Consider the following 16,160-nt stretch of genomic DNA (forward strand, 5'->3'; position numbering starts at 1 on the left):
CTCTCTAGTTCTGTGACCTTGTCTAGAGCCAGATGCAAGTGTGCACAGAGGATCATATGAAAGGATTACATGCTGCCAGAAGCTGAGTCTAGTCTTTTCAATGATGTAAGCAAGGGTTGCGGAGAACTGAGTAGCCTCACAGGTGCACTGGGAACCTGTGACAGCTACCAACAACTCGGGCAGAGAAAGCTATGACTCCACAGCTCTCCGTGAAGGAGGGAGACTGGGGGATTTCCTCCTTGTGGCAGATTTCAGTAGTGGAAGGAGCAACAACTGAGTGGCCAGGACACCCAGGGTCTGGTCTCAGTCAGACACTAACTAACAGATGCCAGGAGCAGGTCACTTAACCTCTCTAAGACTCAGGGTGCCCTCCTGTAAAAGGCAGCGGTTTCATTAGGTCAGGGATTGCCAATGGATGACACGAACACCCTCCCCTCCCTCAAGCCTTTGGTGGAGACCACTGCTCCATCACATCACTGTTTAGGCATTTTTCTACAACATTCTAGGCAGGCATTGCCACTTAGAGTTGGTCCACAAGCTGAAATCTACTTATCATCCCCTCATTTGGTGATCACTGAAGTCCTTTCTAGCCTCTGAAAGGAGAGTTCCAAGTTTCCAAGTAAGAGCGAAGCATCTTTCTGATTTGGCAATAGCTCCTCAAAAAAAAGTAAAATGGGGACATCCCTGGTGCAACTGCCTGTCAATGCAGGGGATGTGAGTTCGATAGCTGGGTCAGGAAGATTCCACAAGCCCTGGAGCAACTAAGCCTATGCACCACAACCACTGAAGCCCTCATGCATGGGGACAGCATCAGTAATTCAGGTGGTTGCAAGTGTGTTTTATTGAAAGTAGCAGTGATTAGGTTAACATGGGTCCCATATTACAACCCACTCCTCAATCCCCAAACTACACAGGGGCAAGCCTCAGGCCAGGGGAGCATGTGTATGTTGGATAAGAGCCCTAACTAGCTTTAGTTATTGCCCTCATGCCAGGGAAACATGGGTGTGTGTGGTGGAGGGGGGGGGGTTGCAGGGATAAAAGCCTTAACTAACTTGAGCTGTTGCCCTCAGGGTAAGGAAACAAGAGGGAGATGCCTTTGTGATGAAGCGGTGCATCTCACTGTTCTGGCCTCAGGTGGAGACCTACACTGAAGCATCGAAGTGGACTGGCACGTACGGTTTACCCGCACAAGCCACTATGATGCGTTTCTCCACTTGGGTGGTCTTGTAGGCGCAGTTGGGGTACTTGGAGCTGCCAGTCTCGTGGCAGTCTTGTGATGCGCATGGTGGATTTGCTCTGGTAGCAGTTGGTCTGCCCATTCTTGCAAGTGACTTTCTTCTGGGAGCACACGGCCTTAACATCGGCCAGAGACTCATGCACAAAGGTGTTCACTGGCTTGCATTTCCCCTGGGTCATCTTCCGGCAGAACATCATCAGGTTGCAGTAGTTGGAGTTGCTGCTGGGGGAGCTGCCAGAGTCCATGTGCTGCCGCTCGAACTTGGCAGCTGCAGATTCCTTGCCCAGGGAAGGCTGAACACGCACCAGCAGCAGCACCAAGGACCAACAGGGGCAACACGACTAGAGACTTCAGAGCCATGATGACCACACTCCCCTGGAGGAATCTGAATGAGAAAAGGGGGAGATGAGGAAAAGCATCACCTTCGAAAGAGAACCCCAGCTCCCACCTGTAGCCTCCCTGGCTTACAGTCAACCAGAAAGATGTCTGTCCTCCTAAGAGTTTTTCTAAGTAAGGAGACACTCACATATACTCTTCCCACAAACATTTGACCCCCACTTCCTACAGAGGGGTCATCCGCCTCTCTAGGTGGTGACCTCAGAAATGACCTAAAATCCTAGAAGTCCTGTCTTTGAATATAGAAGGTCTTTTGATATGAAATATATTTGGAAAATAAAATACACTCATGCAGCTCATTAGGTGATCCTTTTGAATAAACCATTAATAAGAAAGATTTTGAATAAGACAAGTTGTACCCCTGAAATAACCACCCAGTATTCACCCAGGATCACAGTTGATAGAGCCCTCTTGTCCTCCAATGCAAGGGAAGCTCAGCTCCGTGTCTGACACCACAACATAAGGACACCATTGTGTTCCTAAGAGAAATTTGAGCCTCCCCAGCCAGAGTGCTGTCCCTTCTCCAGCCTCATGGGTTCCCTGCAGCCTTTCCTGACCCCAGCTCTACCCACTGCTCATGTCTGCCCATCCTGATTCTCAGGCTAGTCTCGGTCATTCTGGAACCCCCTTCTCAAACCCTCAAGCAGAAGCAGCCTCTGAAACCAACTCTTGGGCTTCTTACCTAAGTCTCTAGCTTGGTCTCTGAGAGAGAAAGCAGTTTCTGCAATCAGTCTATCCCAGGAATGTGGACCTTATACAAATTAAAAAGGGGTTGGGTTTCAAGAAGAGCAGGGTGGGAGGAACATCTTGGTCTCAGTCCACAGGAAAACAAGGTCATGTTAGGAAGGGACTGGGAATTGCCCAGGGCACCCTCTTTGGGGGCTGCCAATAAGACCCTTTCTTTCTATAAGCAGCAGAGAAAGTCACTATAGCACTGATGCTTGAACCCCAACCAAGTCTTTGTTCTGCACTAAATAGCCCTTGCTGCTGCTGCTAAGTCACTTCAGTTGTGTCCGACTCTGTGTGACCCCACAGACGGCAGCCCACCAGGCTCCCCCATCCCTGGGATCCTCCAGGCAAGAACACTGGAGTGGGTTGCCATTTCCTTCTCCAATGCATGAAAGTGAAAAGTGAAAGTGAAGTCACTCAGTCATGTCCGACTCCTAGAGACCCCATGGACTGCAGCCTACCGGGCTCCTCTGTCCATGGGATTTTCCAGGCAAGAGTACTGGAGTGGGTTGCCATGAGTTTAGCAAAAGGCACATTGCATATGATCACAGAAAGGGGAGAAAAAGGAAGGTCCTTTCTCTCCCCAGAAGTCCTGGAGCTGCTTTGGCCAGAATTCCACATCTCCCGCCAGCACCTCTGCAAGGGGAAAAGCAAGAGGTGTCCAGTTGCCCCCAGCTGGAAGGATCCCTAGATCTGGAGAAGGGATGATTACCTGAACACGGAGGAGAAGGAAGCCTCTGTGTGACTCACCCAGTTCTGGCCAATTCTATTCTCCTGGGCTGATGAAGAACAGTGTGTGGCCGATCTTATCTACACTGACCTATCCTTCCATAGGCCAGAGTAGAGGAGAGGAACTTGAGAAAAGCCAAAATGCAAAATCCCCTTTAGAGAAGAAATAGAGAACTGCGGGGAGCCGCGGGAGGACCTCCACCCGTGGCAAAGGTCATGAGGAAGGAGGCTCGACATACGCAAAGGCGGGATCGAGCCTCAGGAGTCCCCCTGGAAATTCTCCAACATCTACCCCCAAAACCAGAGCCTGCCTACTTTACTACTTTGTGCTCTCACCTACACCTCTGACTTTACGGGGGCTGTCCCCCACCACCTCTTTCAGAGAAGGAGTTAACTTAGAGTTCCAGTTAATAATAATGCCTAGGCGTGACAGGAGTGTTCCAAACTTACAAACTCCTCTGAAGGTTCTCTAGCCTGCCTGACAGGCTTGTCCGGCCATATGTGATTGCTCACAGCCTCCCAATCGTGAAAGGCACGAGATGCTTTAAACCTTCTAAAAACAGGTTCTTTAGAGAAGTTAGAAAACTATTAGTATAGTCTAGTGGGCTGATTAGAAATTGTATTGGTGAAGGGTTTTTCATTTGTTGAGCCAATGTTTGTTGCTAAGTCTCCACATCCCCTGCCCTTACACACATTAATGAATATATACAAGAAATAAGTATTAACCTTTGATATTAATCACGTTAGACCTTAGGCTAAGTAAATTCTTTCCTTAATTAAAACACACTACACCCTCACCCTATAGGAATGTAACTTTATCTGGTACCTTTGGAAGGTGGAGTCTTTTTTAAGAATAATCACCCCTGGAGAAATAAGTGTCCTGGTTGACTGACCGCTGTCACAAGGAGAGGGTCATAAATTGTCAGCAGGCCCCCGGCCAGAAGATGATGTAACACCCCTAAGACTTCTGTATACATTTGTATGAAGCACCTGACTTTGATAAAAGTCAGGACTGCTGACCCCACGTGACTTTTGTATAACACCCCAGTGTATAAAAACAGACTCTGGAAAATAAAGAATTGGGATCAGTTTCTCGAAATACTGGTCTCCCCATGTAGCTCTCTCTCTCAAACTCTGGCTGAGTCTCCATCTGGAGCGCAGAACCCACCAAGCTTACTAATTTTGCCTGGGCTTCTAAGATCCAGCCGGGGAGGCCTCAGTGTCTCCTCTCCTTCGGGAGAACGGAAGGACGCCTGCGGCCTACATAAGTGGTACAAACTTCTTGTCTTGAAGTTTTATTGGTCTCCCACGCAAACCAAGCTACTCAGCCTCTTTTCTCCACTGAATTTTCCTACTGAGCTATCCTCATTCTATTACTCTTTATATCTCTAATTAATATCTAGTTGAAGCTATTGTATCCTGATCCTCGCCGATGCCGTTCCCGCTTCGAACTCCCTGGATCAGCCGGGGCTGGACCTCAGCAGAGAACATTATATTTCTTGGCAATAGACTTTCCTCCCAGAAAGAGACCTGTATTTGCTGGAAGACAATTTTATTTTTATTATTTACTTTTAAGATACAGTTGATTTACATTATGGTGTTAGTTTTAGGTGTGTAACAAAGTGACTCAGACATATATGAGTATATATATATATGTGTGTGTATATATATATATATATATATATATTCTTTACCACTAATGCCACCTGGGAAGCACACACATACATATATATTTGTTGTTATTATCGTTGTTTATTCGCTAAGCCATGTCCAACTCTTCTGCGATCCCATGGTCTGCAGCCTGCCAGGGTCCTCTGTCCATGTGATTTCCCAGTCAAGAATACTGGAGTTGGTGCCATTTCCTCCTCCAAGGTATCTTTCCAACCCAGGGATCGAATTTGCATCTCTGACATTGCAGGCGGGTTGTTTACCACAAAGCAACCAGGGAAACCCCCTACTAATATATATGTAAGGGGCTATATGGTAAGAATCTTCCTGCTAGTGCAGGAGATGGGTTGGATCCCTGGGTCAGGAAGATCCCCTGGAGTATAAAATGGCACCCCACTCCAGTATTCTTGCTGAAAACTTTCATGGGCAAAGGAGCCTGGAAGGCTAGAGTCCATGGGGTTGCAAAGAGTTGGACACGACTGAGCACATTATGCCTATATTGCAAAGTTACAAAATATTCACAACCTAAAAGTTGAGAGCTAAGTTTAATTCAGCAGAAATATTTAGGACTTCAAGCCCAGGAGATAGTATCCCAAGTGACCCTGAGAGAACTACTCTGAGGAGGCGAGGGGAAGAGTCAGGTTGTATAGAAGTTTTGCAGCAAAGGGCAGGTAGTGTGAACATGAAAAGATTATTGTTAATTAAAGAACACTGGATGTCCCAAGTTAAGAAATTTAGTGCTTTTCTATGTGTAGGAAGATTCAGAGTGGGCTTGCTAGCATCATTCCTTTCATAAGCATCTCAGCTATCCTGGGCCAGTATCCTATGTTGTTCACATCCTGAGCTCCCTTCAGGCTCACCGTAGGGAGTGGCTTCAGTCTGATGGCTACCAGACCGCAGTTATTCTTCTCCTTGCTGGGTGCCCTTAGGGCTCACCAGCTCACATTGGAAAGCTCAAATCACTGGTGACTGTGACATCCATGTTTACTGAAATATTTCATTTCTCAATATATATATAAATATATATATTGCAGGGAGAAGTCAATTCAAACTCCATGTTGGAACTGTTTCTTTGACTAGCTTTTGTTATTATAATCATACGTAAAGGTCTGCCTCAGCGAATCCTGCCCCTCTGCCTGACTGTTAAAATAAAGTGCCTTGTTCAGAACCCTGTCTACCTACAGATGGCAGGAAGGAAGAAATTAACACATTGCCCTGCCTGAGACTTGCCATTCTAGAAACACTTGCAAGATTAATGGCCTTTTTACCTTGTTTATTCACCTTCCCCCATCTCTGATCCATAAAGAAACCTGACATCCAGACCAAAGGAAGATAATTGTTTTGAGACATTAGTCAGCCAACTTTTCAAATAAAGTCATATTCTTTGACTCAATGCCTCAGCTCTTGGATTCACTGGCCTGTCGTGCAGTGAGCTGGATGAAGCACAAGCTGGAATCAAGATTGCCGGGAGAAATATCAATAACCTCAGATACGCAGATAACACCACACTTATGGCAGAAAGTGAAGAAGAACTAAAGAGCCTCTTGATGAAAGTGAAAGAGGATAGTGAAAAGTTGGCTTGAAACTCATCATTCAGAAAACTAAGATCATGGCATCCACTCCCATCACCTCATGGCAAATAGATGGGGAAACAATGAAAATGGTGGGAGACTTTATTTTTCTGGGCTCCAAAATCACTGCAGATGGTGACTGCAGCCGTGAAATTAAAAGACAGTTGCTCCTTGGAAGAAAAGCTAGACAACATAGACCAACCTAGACAGCATATTAAAAAGCAGAGACATTACTTTGCCAACAAAGGTCCATCTAGTCAAGGCTATGGTTTTTCCAGTAGTCATGTATGGATGTAAGAGTTGGACTATAAAGAAAGCTGAGTGCTGATGAATTTATGCTTTTGAACTGTGGTGTTGGAGAAGATGCTTGAGAGTCCCTTGGACTGCAAGGAGATCCAACCAATCCATCCTAAAGGAAATCAGTCCTGAATTTCATTGGAAGAACTGATGTTGAAGCTGAAACTCCAATACTTTGGCCACTTGATGTGAAGAACTGAATCACTAAAAAAGACCCTGATGCTGGGAAAGATTGAAGGTGGGAGGAGAAGGGGACAACAGAGGATGAGATGGTTGGATGGCATCATTGACTTGATGGACATGACTTTGAGTAAGCTCCAGGAGTTGGTGATGAACAGGGAAGCCTGGCATGCTGCAGCCCATGGGGTCACAAAGAGTTGGCCATGACTGAGTGACTGAACTGAATTGAACTCAGTGTGTCGGGGGGAGCAAATAGGGATTCTACAGGAAATAAATGAGATTTTAAGGGAATAAATGGGATGGAAAATAATTTGTGATAATGTCTGTCTATGCAAATGTGAGAGGTCTATCTTTTCCCAGGCTATAAAACTCCCATGAGTAGATTTATAGCAACTTTACCCTCAGAAGATTCTGCTTTTATTCATATACGAGATGCTCCAAAAAACTTCTTTCTGCATCTGCTGGGTCTCAAATATCTTGTTTAAAATAACCTTCATATCAACTCTGCAGATCTGAGTGGGTACCCACACTAACCAGTTTAGAATTTGATCTTTCATTCATTCATTCAACAATGGGAGTACAAAAATAAGTTAGAGGGCCTGCCCTAAAAGGGCCTCATAGGATGCTTTGCATTCCTCAGGTGAGTCCCACCAAAGCGTTGGGCATGGCTGCATGAAAACGGTCATTCTTGTGGCACTTTTTCAGTGCCAGAATTTCAAGGAGTTGGTCCAACAAGACTATTTCAGGGTCACAGCTCAAGTATGAACAAGCTTTCTAAAACCCAAAGAAGATTCTTCAATAGCCTACCATGTAGGTATCTCTAAGTATTGTTACCAAAAAGTGGGGTTGGGCTGCTCACCACCCAAGAGGCATTAAAGAGGCCCAGGTTGGTGAAAGGAAAGTTTGTTCTGTTGCCAGTGCTGGCAACTGCGGGGTGGGGAAGGCAGACATCTGTCTAAAGGCCAACTCCCCCACTGTCAATCAGTGGGCAGGAACCTTTATAGGCTGAAGGGGAGGGCTACCTGTAGAAACATTTATGCTGTCAAGGATATTATTGGGCCAACTGATAAATTTGTATACAAAAACAGGAAGCAAACTAACATGGGGTACTGTGTTTTGCTTCCTTTCACCTCCTTGACTTCTCTTAAGACAGATGTTCACTATAATTAACTTCTTTGACAATTATTTACCATGCATCTACTACACACTAGTTCTTATTACCACACAGAGATGAGACACAGTATTTGCCTTCAAGGTACTCACAGTTCTATGCTGCTGCTAAGTCACTTTAGTCATGCCAAACTATTACAAAAAGCTTTCAATATGCAAGGAGCCTAAGGAAAGGAAGAGGAATTGTTCCAAGGAGGGCTCCGCGGAGTAACTGACCTTTAAACTGAGACTTGGAATGTGTGTAGGTATTCACAGGTGGATAGGTCTCCCTATGATACACAGCTGAGAGAGCGTGGATGGCACAGGAAAGGAATCTGTATAGCCTCCAGGTCCCCAACTCTAGACTTCTGCATGAGTGACACCAGCCTCAGGCTGCGCCATGGAGACAGCTGAAAAGCACACAATAGAGCGGAGCAGGTGGGTGACCTCAGGAGACTGAAGCCTTTGCTGGAGAAACTATAGTGGGGGCAGGGACAGGTTCAGGGTTTGCATCACTCAGGCAGAGAAATGAGAAGGAAGCCTTGATATTGATCAGGAACATGTAAAGGTCTGTGAGATCCATAGGGTTCAATGAATCCATCCTGAGAACAAGCCATCAGGCACTTAGGCAGGCTGAACCCAGTAGCCGTGCACCTAGACAGGAGGGGCTGACTGCTCTCTGCACAGATAGATTGATTGCTGCTGCTGCTGCTAAGTCGCTTCAGTCATGTCCAACTCTGTGCGACCCCAGAGACAGCAGCCCACCAGGCTCCCCCGTCCCTGGGATTCTCCAAGCAAGAACACTGGAGTGGGTTGCCATTTCCTTCTCCAATGCATGAAAGTAAAAAGTTAAAGTTAAGTCGCTCAGTCATGTCTGACTGTTAGCGACCACATGGACTGCAACCTACCAGGCTCCTCTGTCCATGGGATTTTCCAGGCAAGAGTACTGGAGTGGGGTGCCACTGCACGATAAATGATGTCAATAAAGGAAAAAATTGGACCACTGATAGAGAAAGGGGAAATCAAATGGAAGTTCTTTATTCTATCGGTAATCTCTCATTGCCATTAATGTATGGGATAATTGATTAATTTAGAGATTGGTCTACCTCTTCCTCTTTTTTTGCAAAAAGGAAACCTACATAGAAAACTATACTTAGTAATCCAGCAGACCACTTCACATCCCTTTTTGTCAGCTCGGTAATAATGTTGTTAAATCTCTGTGTTTGCATTCTGCTTTCTCTCTCTCTCTTTTTGGCCAAGAACTGTGATCTTAGTTCCTTCACCAGGGATGAAACCTGTGCCTTCTGCAGTGAGAGCATGGAGTCCTAAACATTGGACTGTCAGGGAATTTCCTCTGTTCTTACTACTTATGAGAAAGTAACATCTGAATAGAATTCGTCATTATTTAATACAGTCTGTTGTGTGGCTGCTGCTGGTATTTCAATGAATACTCCTCACGACGGCCACTGATGTTAGAAATGTTAGCATGGTCCTCCATGAAAAGTATCACTCAACTTCTCTGTCAGTAATGAGACTCATTACATCACCCTTTCCTCTGAAGAAGGATCTCAGAAGCTCATAGATACACTCCCAACTTTGAGGGGCCCTGTGGACAGAGACGGAGAAGGCAATGGCACCCCACTCCAGTACTTTTGCCTAGAAAATCCCATGGACGGAGGAGCCTGGTAGGCTGCAGTTCATGGGGTCGCTAGAGCCGGACACGACTGAGTGACTTCACTTTCACTTTTCACTTTCATGCATTGGAGAAGGAAATGGCGACCCACTCCAGTGTTCTTGCCTGGAGAATCCCAGGGAGGGGAAGCCTGGTTGGCTGCCGTCTATGGGGTCGCACAGAGTCGGACACGACTGAAGCGACGCAGCAGCAGCAGTGGACAGAGAGCTCCTCAGCTGCTGTGCACTAGTTTGGGTCACATCTTGCATAGTTCCTTCTTGTGAGCTGATCCCTAATTCATTCCAATGATAGTCTGCAGTCAACATTGTCTCTTTCTTTAAGAAATTGGGGATTTCTCTCTATCATTTTCCTGAGGCCAAGCCAACTCTGTGACAGGAAATCTATTCTCTGGAGAATTCCCTGCTAACCCTTCTGCTGACTCTTCTATTATGTACGTCTTCTCTTTTCATATCTGCTTCATCATTTAACACCCACTGACTTCACCGAAAGATGAGAAGCTTTTGCCTGGCTCTGGACTTCTGCACTTTCTGCATGAAATGTTCTTTTATATTTCAGTTTAAATATTTCAGGTTATATTTCAGGTTTCAGTTTAAATTTCCCTTCATTAGAGGTTCTTTTCTGACCACCTTCTCTATAGTCCTTGTCTTAGGGCCTCCAGATGGCTACAAGAAACTTCCACAGACTGGGCGGCTTATGAACAACAGAAATTCATCTCTCATGGTCCTGAAGGCTGAGAAGTCTGAAATCATGGCACCAGCACCTTTGATGTCTAGGGAGAGCCTGCTTTCTGGTTCATAGATAGCTCTTTTTGCCAGGGTTTTCTTGGTGAAAAATGAAAGTGAAGTCGCTCAGTCATGTCTGACTCTTTGCGACCCCATGGACTGTAGCCCAGGCTCCTCCATCCATGGAATTTTCTAGGCAAGAGTACTGGAGAGGGTTGCCATTTCCTTCTCCAGGGGATCTTCCCAACCCAGGGGTCGAACCCGGGTCTCCCGCACTGCAGGCAGACGCTTTGGCTCAGCAGTAAAGAATCTGCCTGCAATGTGGGAGGCCTGGGTTGAAGACCTGGGTTCGATCCCTGGGTTGGGAAGATCCATGGGGCGGGCATGGCAACCCACTCCAGTATTCTTGCCTGAAGAATCCCCATGAGGAGCCTGGTGGGCTACAGTGCATGGGGTCGCAAAGAGCTGGACACGACTGAACAACTAAGCACACTTCGCACATAGTAGAAGAGGCAGGGGGCTCTCCAAAGCCTCTTTTAGAAGGACACAAATACAAAAATAAAATAAAAAGACATTTAATATCATCCATGAGGGCTCCACCCTCATGACTGATCACCCTAAAGGCCTCACCTCCTAACACTATCCCATTTGGGATAGGATTTCAGTATAGGAATTGGGGGAGGTTGAAAAACTTCAGTCTGTAGCAATTCTCTTCTTTTCATCCACCAGCTCCTCAATCCAATCATCTTACTTTTTCCTTCATAGCTCTTATTAGAATCTTCAATTATTTATTTGTTACTTCTTTAACATTTCTCTGCCTCCACTACAGTTCAGTTCAGTTCAGTTCAGTCGCTCAGTCATGTCCAACTCTTTGCGACCCCATGAATCGCAGCACACCAGGCCTCCCTGTCCATTACCAACTCCCAGAGTTCACTCAGACTCACGTCCATCGAGTCAGTGATGCCATCCAGCCATCTCATCCTCTGTCGTCCCCTTCTCCTCCTGCCCCCAATCCCTCCCAGCATCAGAGTCTTTTCCAATGAGTCAACTCTTCGCATGAGGTGGCCAAAGTACTGGAGTTTCAGCTTTAGCATCATTCCTTCCAAAGAACACCCAGGACTGATCTCCTTTAGAATGGACTGATTGGATCTCCTTGCAGTCCAAGGGACTCTCAAGAATCTTCTCCAACACCACAGTTCAAAAGCATCAATTCTTCAGCGCTCAGCTTTCTTCACAGTCCAACTCTCACATCCATACATGACTACTGGAAAAACCATAGCCTGGATTAGAGGGACCTTTGTTGGCAAAGTAATGTCTCTGCTTTTGAATATGCTATCTAGGTTGGTCATAACTTTCCTTCCAAGGAGTAAGCGTCTTTTAATATCATGGCTGCAGTCACCATCTGCAGTGATTTTGGAGCCCAAAAAAATAAAGTCTGATACTGTTTCCACTGTTTCCCCATCTATTTCCCATGAAGTGATGGGACCAGATGCCATGATCTTCGTTTTCTGAATGTTGAGCTTTAAGCTAACTTTTTTACTCTCTTCTTTCACTTTCATCAAGAGGCTTTTTAGTTCCTCTTCACTTTCTGCCATAAGGATGGTGTCATCTGCATATCTGAGGTTATTGATATTTCTCCCGGGAACCTTGATTCCAGCCTGTGCTTCTTCCAGCCCAGCGTTTCTCATGATGTATTCTGCATAGAAGTTAAATAAGCAGGGTGACAATATACAGCCTTGACGTACTCCTTTTCCTATTTGGAACCAGTCAGTTTTTCCATGTCCAGTTCTAACTGTTGCTTCCTGACCTGCATACAAATTTTTCAAGAGGCAGGTCAGGTGGTCTGGTATTCCCATCTCTGTCAGAATTTTCCACAGTTTATTGTGATCCACACAGTCAAAGGCTTTGGCATAGTCAATAAAGCAGAAATAGGTGTTTTTCTGGAACTCTCTTGCTTTTTCAGTGATCCAGCAGATGTTGGCAATTTGATCTCTGGTTCCTCTGCCTTTTCTAAAACCAGCTTGAACATCAGGAAGTGATTATACACCCACTCTTTACAAAAGAGTAGATCTGGGGCAAATGTCTTTTTCTAAAACTTTCCTTGGAAGTGAAATGCTAAAGGGAAGAATGAGTGGATATCTGTTAGGAGTTCCCATATAGAGGCCCTTCTGGCTATGAAAACTTAAAGAGACACTTTCTGGACTCAGAATGCTCAGTGGCATCAGGGAATAGATGTACATTAAGAAAGAAGGTTTTCTCATTTTTTCCTTCTGCAACTTCATTCACAAGCCCCCTCAGTTCAGACGCTTCCTGCATTCCAACAATCCACATCTCAGAAGCATGAAGCTTTTATGAGGAAAAGAGTGGGAATACATTCTTGCATTTATCCTGGAGAAGGAAGGTTACAGGAAGTTTCTTCCTGCTTTTTTGTCGGTCCTTGTGCCATGAAGGTAAATGGCATGACCTTTCCATCAGTATTTGAAAGCTTCTATCTGGCAAAGCTCTGTGACCTGTGGGCACCATCAGCTCTTTTCAGAACTGTGACTCTTCCTGATTTTCAGGTTTACTGCCTAGTGGACCAAGACTACAGCGACACTTAAGAGCAAACATGAGAAGGTAAAGACTCCCAGCACCCAAAGGAGACCATAAAATATTTCAAGAGCATTTTCCAAAATTTATCAGGAGCCATGGGGAAAGGGGATAAACATGTGGGGATAAAGAACAAGTGAAGTGAAAGTCACTCAGTTGTGTCCGACTCTTTATGACCCCATGGACTATACAGTCCGTGGAATTCTCTAGGCCAGAATACTGGAGTGGGTAGCTTTTCCCTTCTCCAGGGGATCTTTCCAACCCAGGGATTAAACCCAGGTCTCCCGCATTGCAGGCAGATTCTTTACCAGCTGAGCCACAAGGGAAGCCCCTTATAAGAGCTTTTCATATTCTAACACGTATTGCAAATATCTTAGAACCAACTATGATAAGCAGATTTCTTAAAGTCTCCTCAACCCATAGGAACTACTCGTTCTCCCCAGGAAAGCATCTGATCAGACTAATGTTTCTGCAGTACTGATCTTCTAAAGTACAAAGTGATTAGAGATCCTTACAAGTCACTATCAAGACAATAAAGAACAAAAGAAATGAAGGTCAAAGAGAGAAATGGCTTTATTTACTCTTACCTCCTCTGAATGGACTTAACAATGGTTTCGGTTATAACGTCTTAACCTGTAACCATTGACTAACATGAATCAGTAAACGTGTTTGATCCCTTTGAGCACTCTGTGGAATCTTCCTTCCTGCACTATTGATCATCTAAGATAATGGGGAGGATTGAAGATCTTTGAGATCAATTATTCAGGAGAAGAAAACAAATGCAAACCAAATGTATTACAAGTGATGGTTCCATTTTTAACTCCCCTGGATGGTTCTGCTTTTTAGATACTCCTCTCTAAAGCCTTGTTAACCATAGGAACTGAGCATTAATGTGGATTACAATCAGACATTCCATCACAGCATCAGTTTTCAGAGGATCCATAATCTAATCACATTTGCCAACTTTCCCTCTGTCGTGTCCCTATTTGACTGTCAGTCACTCAGAAACCCCTGAGTTAGGCCACTGAGTAAAAGAAGAAGCTGGTGTTTTCAAAATATATTGATCTGGCTAAAGAGCTAGCTCCCAAGGAGAGGCGCCAGGAGTCCAGAGTAAAATGCCCAGTTGATTCTGGCTGATGTCAAAATTCTAGAAGAGCCAACCCAGTGGAAAGGCAGATGCGTGTGTCGCTCCTGACTCTTTGTGACCCCATGGCCTTTAGCCCTCCAGTCTTCTCTTTCCTCTGAATTTTCCTGCCAAGAATACTGGAGTGCGTTACCATCTCCTTCTCCAGAGGATCATCCAGACCCAGGGATTAAACCCGCTTTTCTTGTGTCTCCTGCATTGGCAGGGGGACTCTTTACCACTGTGCCACCTCAGAAAGCAGGTACCACTGGCTGTATTGGTCAGGTGGTAATTTTGCATGAACAGTGGAGAAAAGGCTCTTGTCTACAGCCAAAGGGGCTAGGAAACAAGCCAGCTCTCAATGGGAGAGCGCTGGTGAGACATATGAATCTCTGGGGTTCCAGTCATGGTTCTGATCCTAGAGGACAGCTAAAGTTCAAAGCAGAAAACCCAGACAGATGATCATTGAGATCATAACAGAAAGTAGGATAACATGTGACTAGTAGAATATTCTGACCCATATATTAAATGACTTTTAGCAAACTCCGTGTTTGGAAGGACAGGGCATCCTTCCATTCATCCATCAAACATTTCTGAGCATAGACTGTGTGCCAGGTATTGGGGATTCAAAGACACACCGGTCCCAGGGAGTCCCCAGCAGATGTGACCACTCATCTGTCTCCATGCCTGGCCAACTTTCTGCCCTGGGGGGAGAAAGAGAAGTTTCTAGAAACTTCACTTTCTCATGAAGACTTCACTTGTCTCCCCTTATACCCCTGCCCTTTCCTCCTGCTTTTTTCTTCTTGACTCCTTTTCTTCCTTCAGATGTTCCATACCCCTGTCACTATGAACTCACCTAACTCTAGGTCAGGTGTCCTGGTTGAGGTTAACTGACTGACAAGTTTAGTTCCTCTGGGCACTCAGTTCGGTGTACATTTGCATGTGCATTTGCATATGCATGTGTATATGTGCACACGTGTGAGTGTGCATGTGGTTTGAGATAAGACTGTCTCTCTAGCTGGACAGGAATATAGGGAAATTCACTTCCGTCAATAAATGTGGAAGTCTGCCCTGTGTCAAACACAGATCTAAGTACAGAGGATAACTGTACAAATATGCATGGACCTTTCTCCTGATGGTTTCTCAATTAAGCTGAAGCTGAGGGTCTGGATATGACAGACCTAATGAGAGTGTATTTTCCATAGAATAATGGGCAGACCCTGTAGTTACGGCTCTCTGTCCCATAACCCTACATAAGAGAAAGTTCTTTTTTTTTTTAATAAGCATTTAATGGTGAAAATACATCAAATCTGACAATAATTTTAAGCAATGTTGCTTAAAAGAGTTAATGTCATGTTTACTTTTTCACAGGTATAATGTTGATTCCATCACATAATGTGATATTTGCACAGATCGTTTTATTTCCCATATAGCCATGGGAAAGGAAGGTAATCTGGATTGGGCTCCTGTTCTTTCATTTGTTAAGCGAGAGCTTAACAAATTCCCTTCCTTTTTGCCGTGCTTGAAAGACTTTGTCTGCAAGGACCCCTCTGTAGCTAATGCAAGCTGCTCTGGGGTGACTCAGAAGAAGGTACAAGCACTTGGCTTGAGGTCACACAGCTTTAAAGGATCAGGGCTTTTCATGAAACTTTTTAAATTTTTTTATTTATTTACTTATTTTATTTTAGGGCTGCATTGGGCTTTTGCTGCTGCACGTGGGCTTACTCCAGTTAGTGAGCAGGAGTTACTTTCTAGTACTCATGCATGGACTTTTTACTGTGCTGGCTTCTCTGGTTGCAGAGCACAGGCTCTAGGGCCTGGGCTTCAGTAGTTGTGGCTCTCGGGCTCTAGAGGGTAGGCTCTGTAGTTGTGGTACACGGACTTATTTGTACCCTGGCATGTGGAATCTTCCTGGACATGGAAGCCATGTCCCCTGCTTTGGTGGACTCCTGATCACTGAACCACCAGGGAAATCCTTTATGGAACTTTTCATTATACCTCTATCTGTATTCACACAAAGCTCCTGCTTTCTTTTTTACCTCGAATTTTGCCTTTTTTTTTTTTTTTTTTTTTTAAG

General features: G+C 45.1%; 1 pseudogene; it reads right to left on the minus strand.

Moving 5' to 3' along the window:
- Positions 1–231: 231 nt before the first annotated feature.
- Positions 232–1,597, minus strand: LOC102390014 (annotated as a pseudogene).
- Positions 1,598–16,160: the final 14,563 nt, after the last annotated feature.

Source organism: Bubalus bubalis, chromosome 11 (assembly GCF_019923935.1).
Source record: "Bubalus bubalis isolate 160015118507 breed Murrah chromosome 11, NDDB_SH_1, whole genome shotgun sequence".
Lineage (NCBI taxonomy): Eukaryota > Metazoa > Chordata > Mammalia > Artiodactyla > Bovidae > Bubalus > Bubalus bubalis.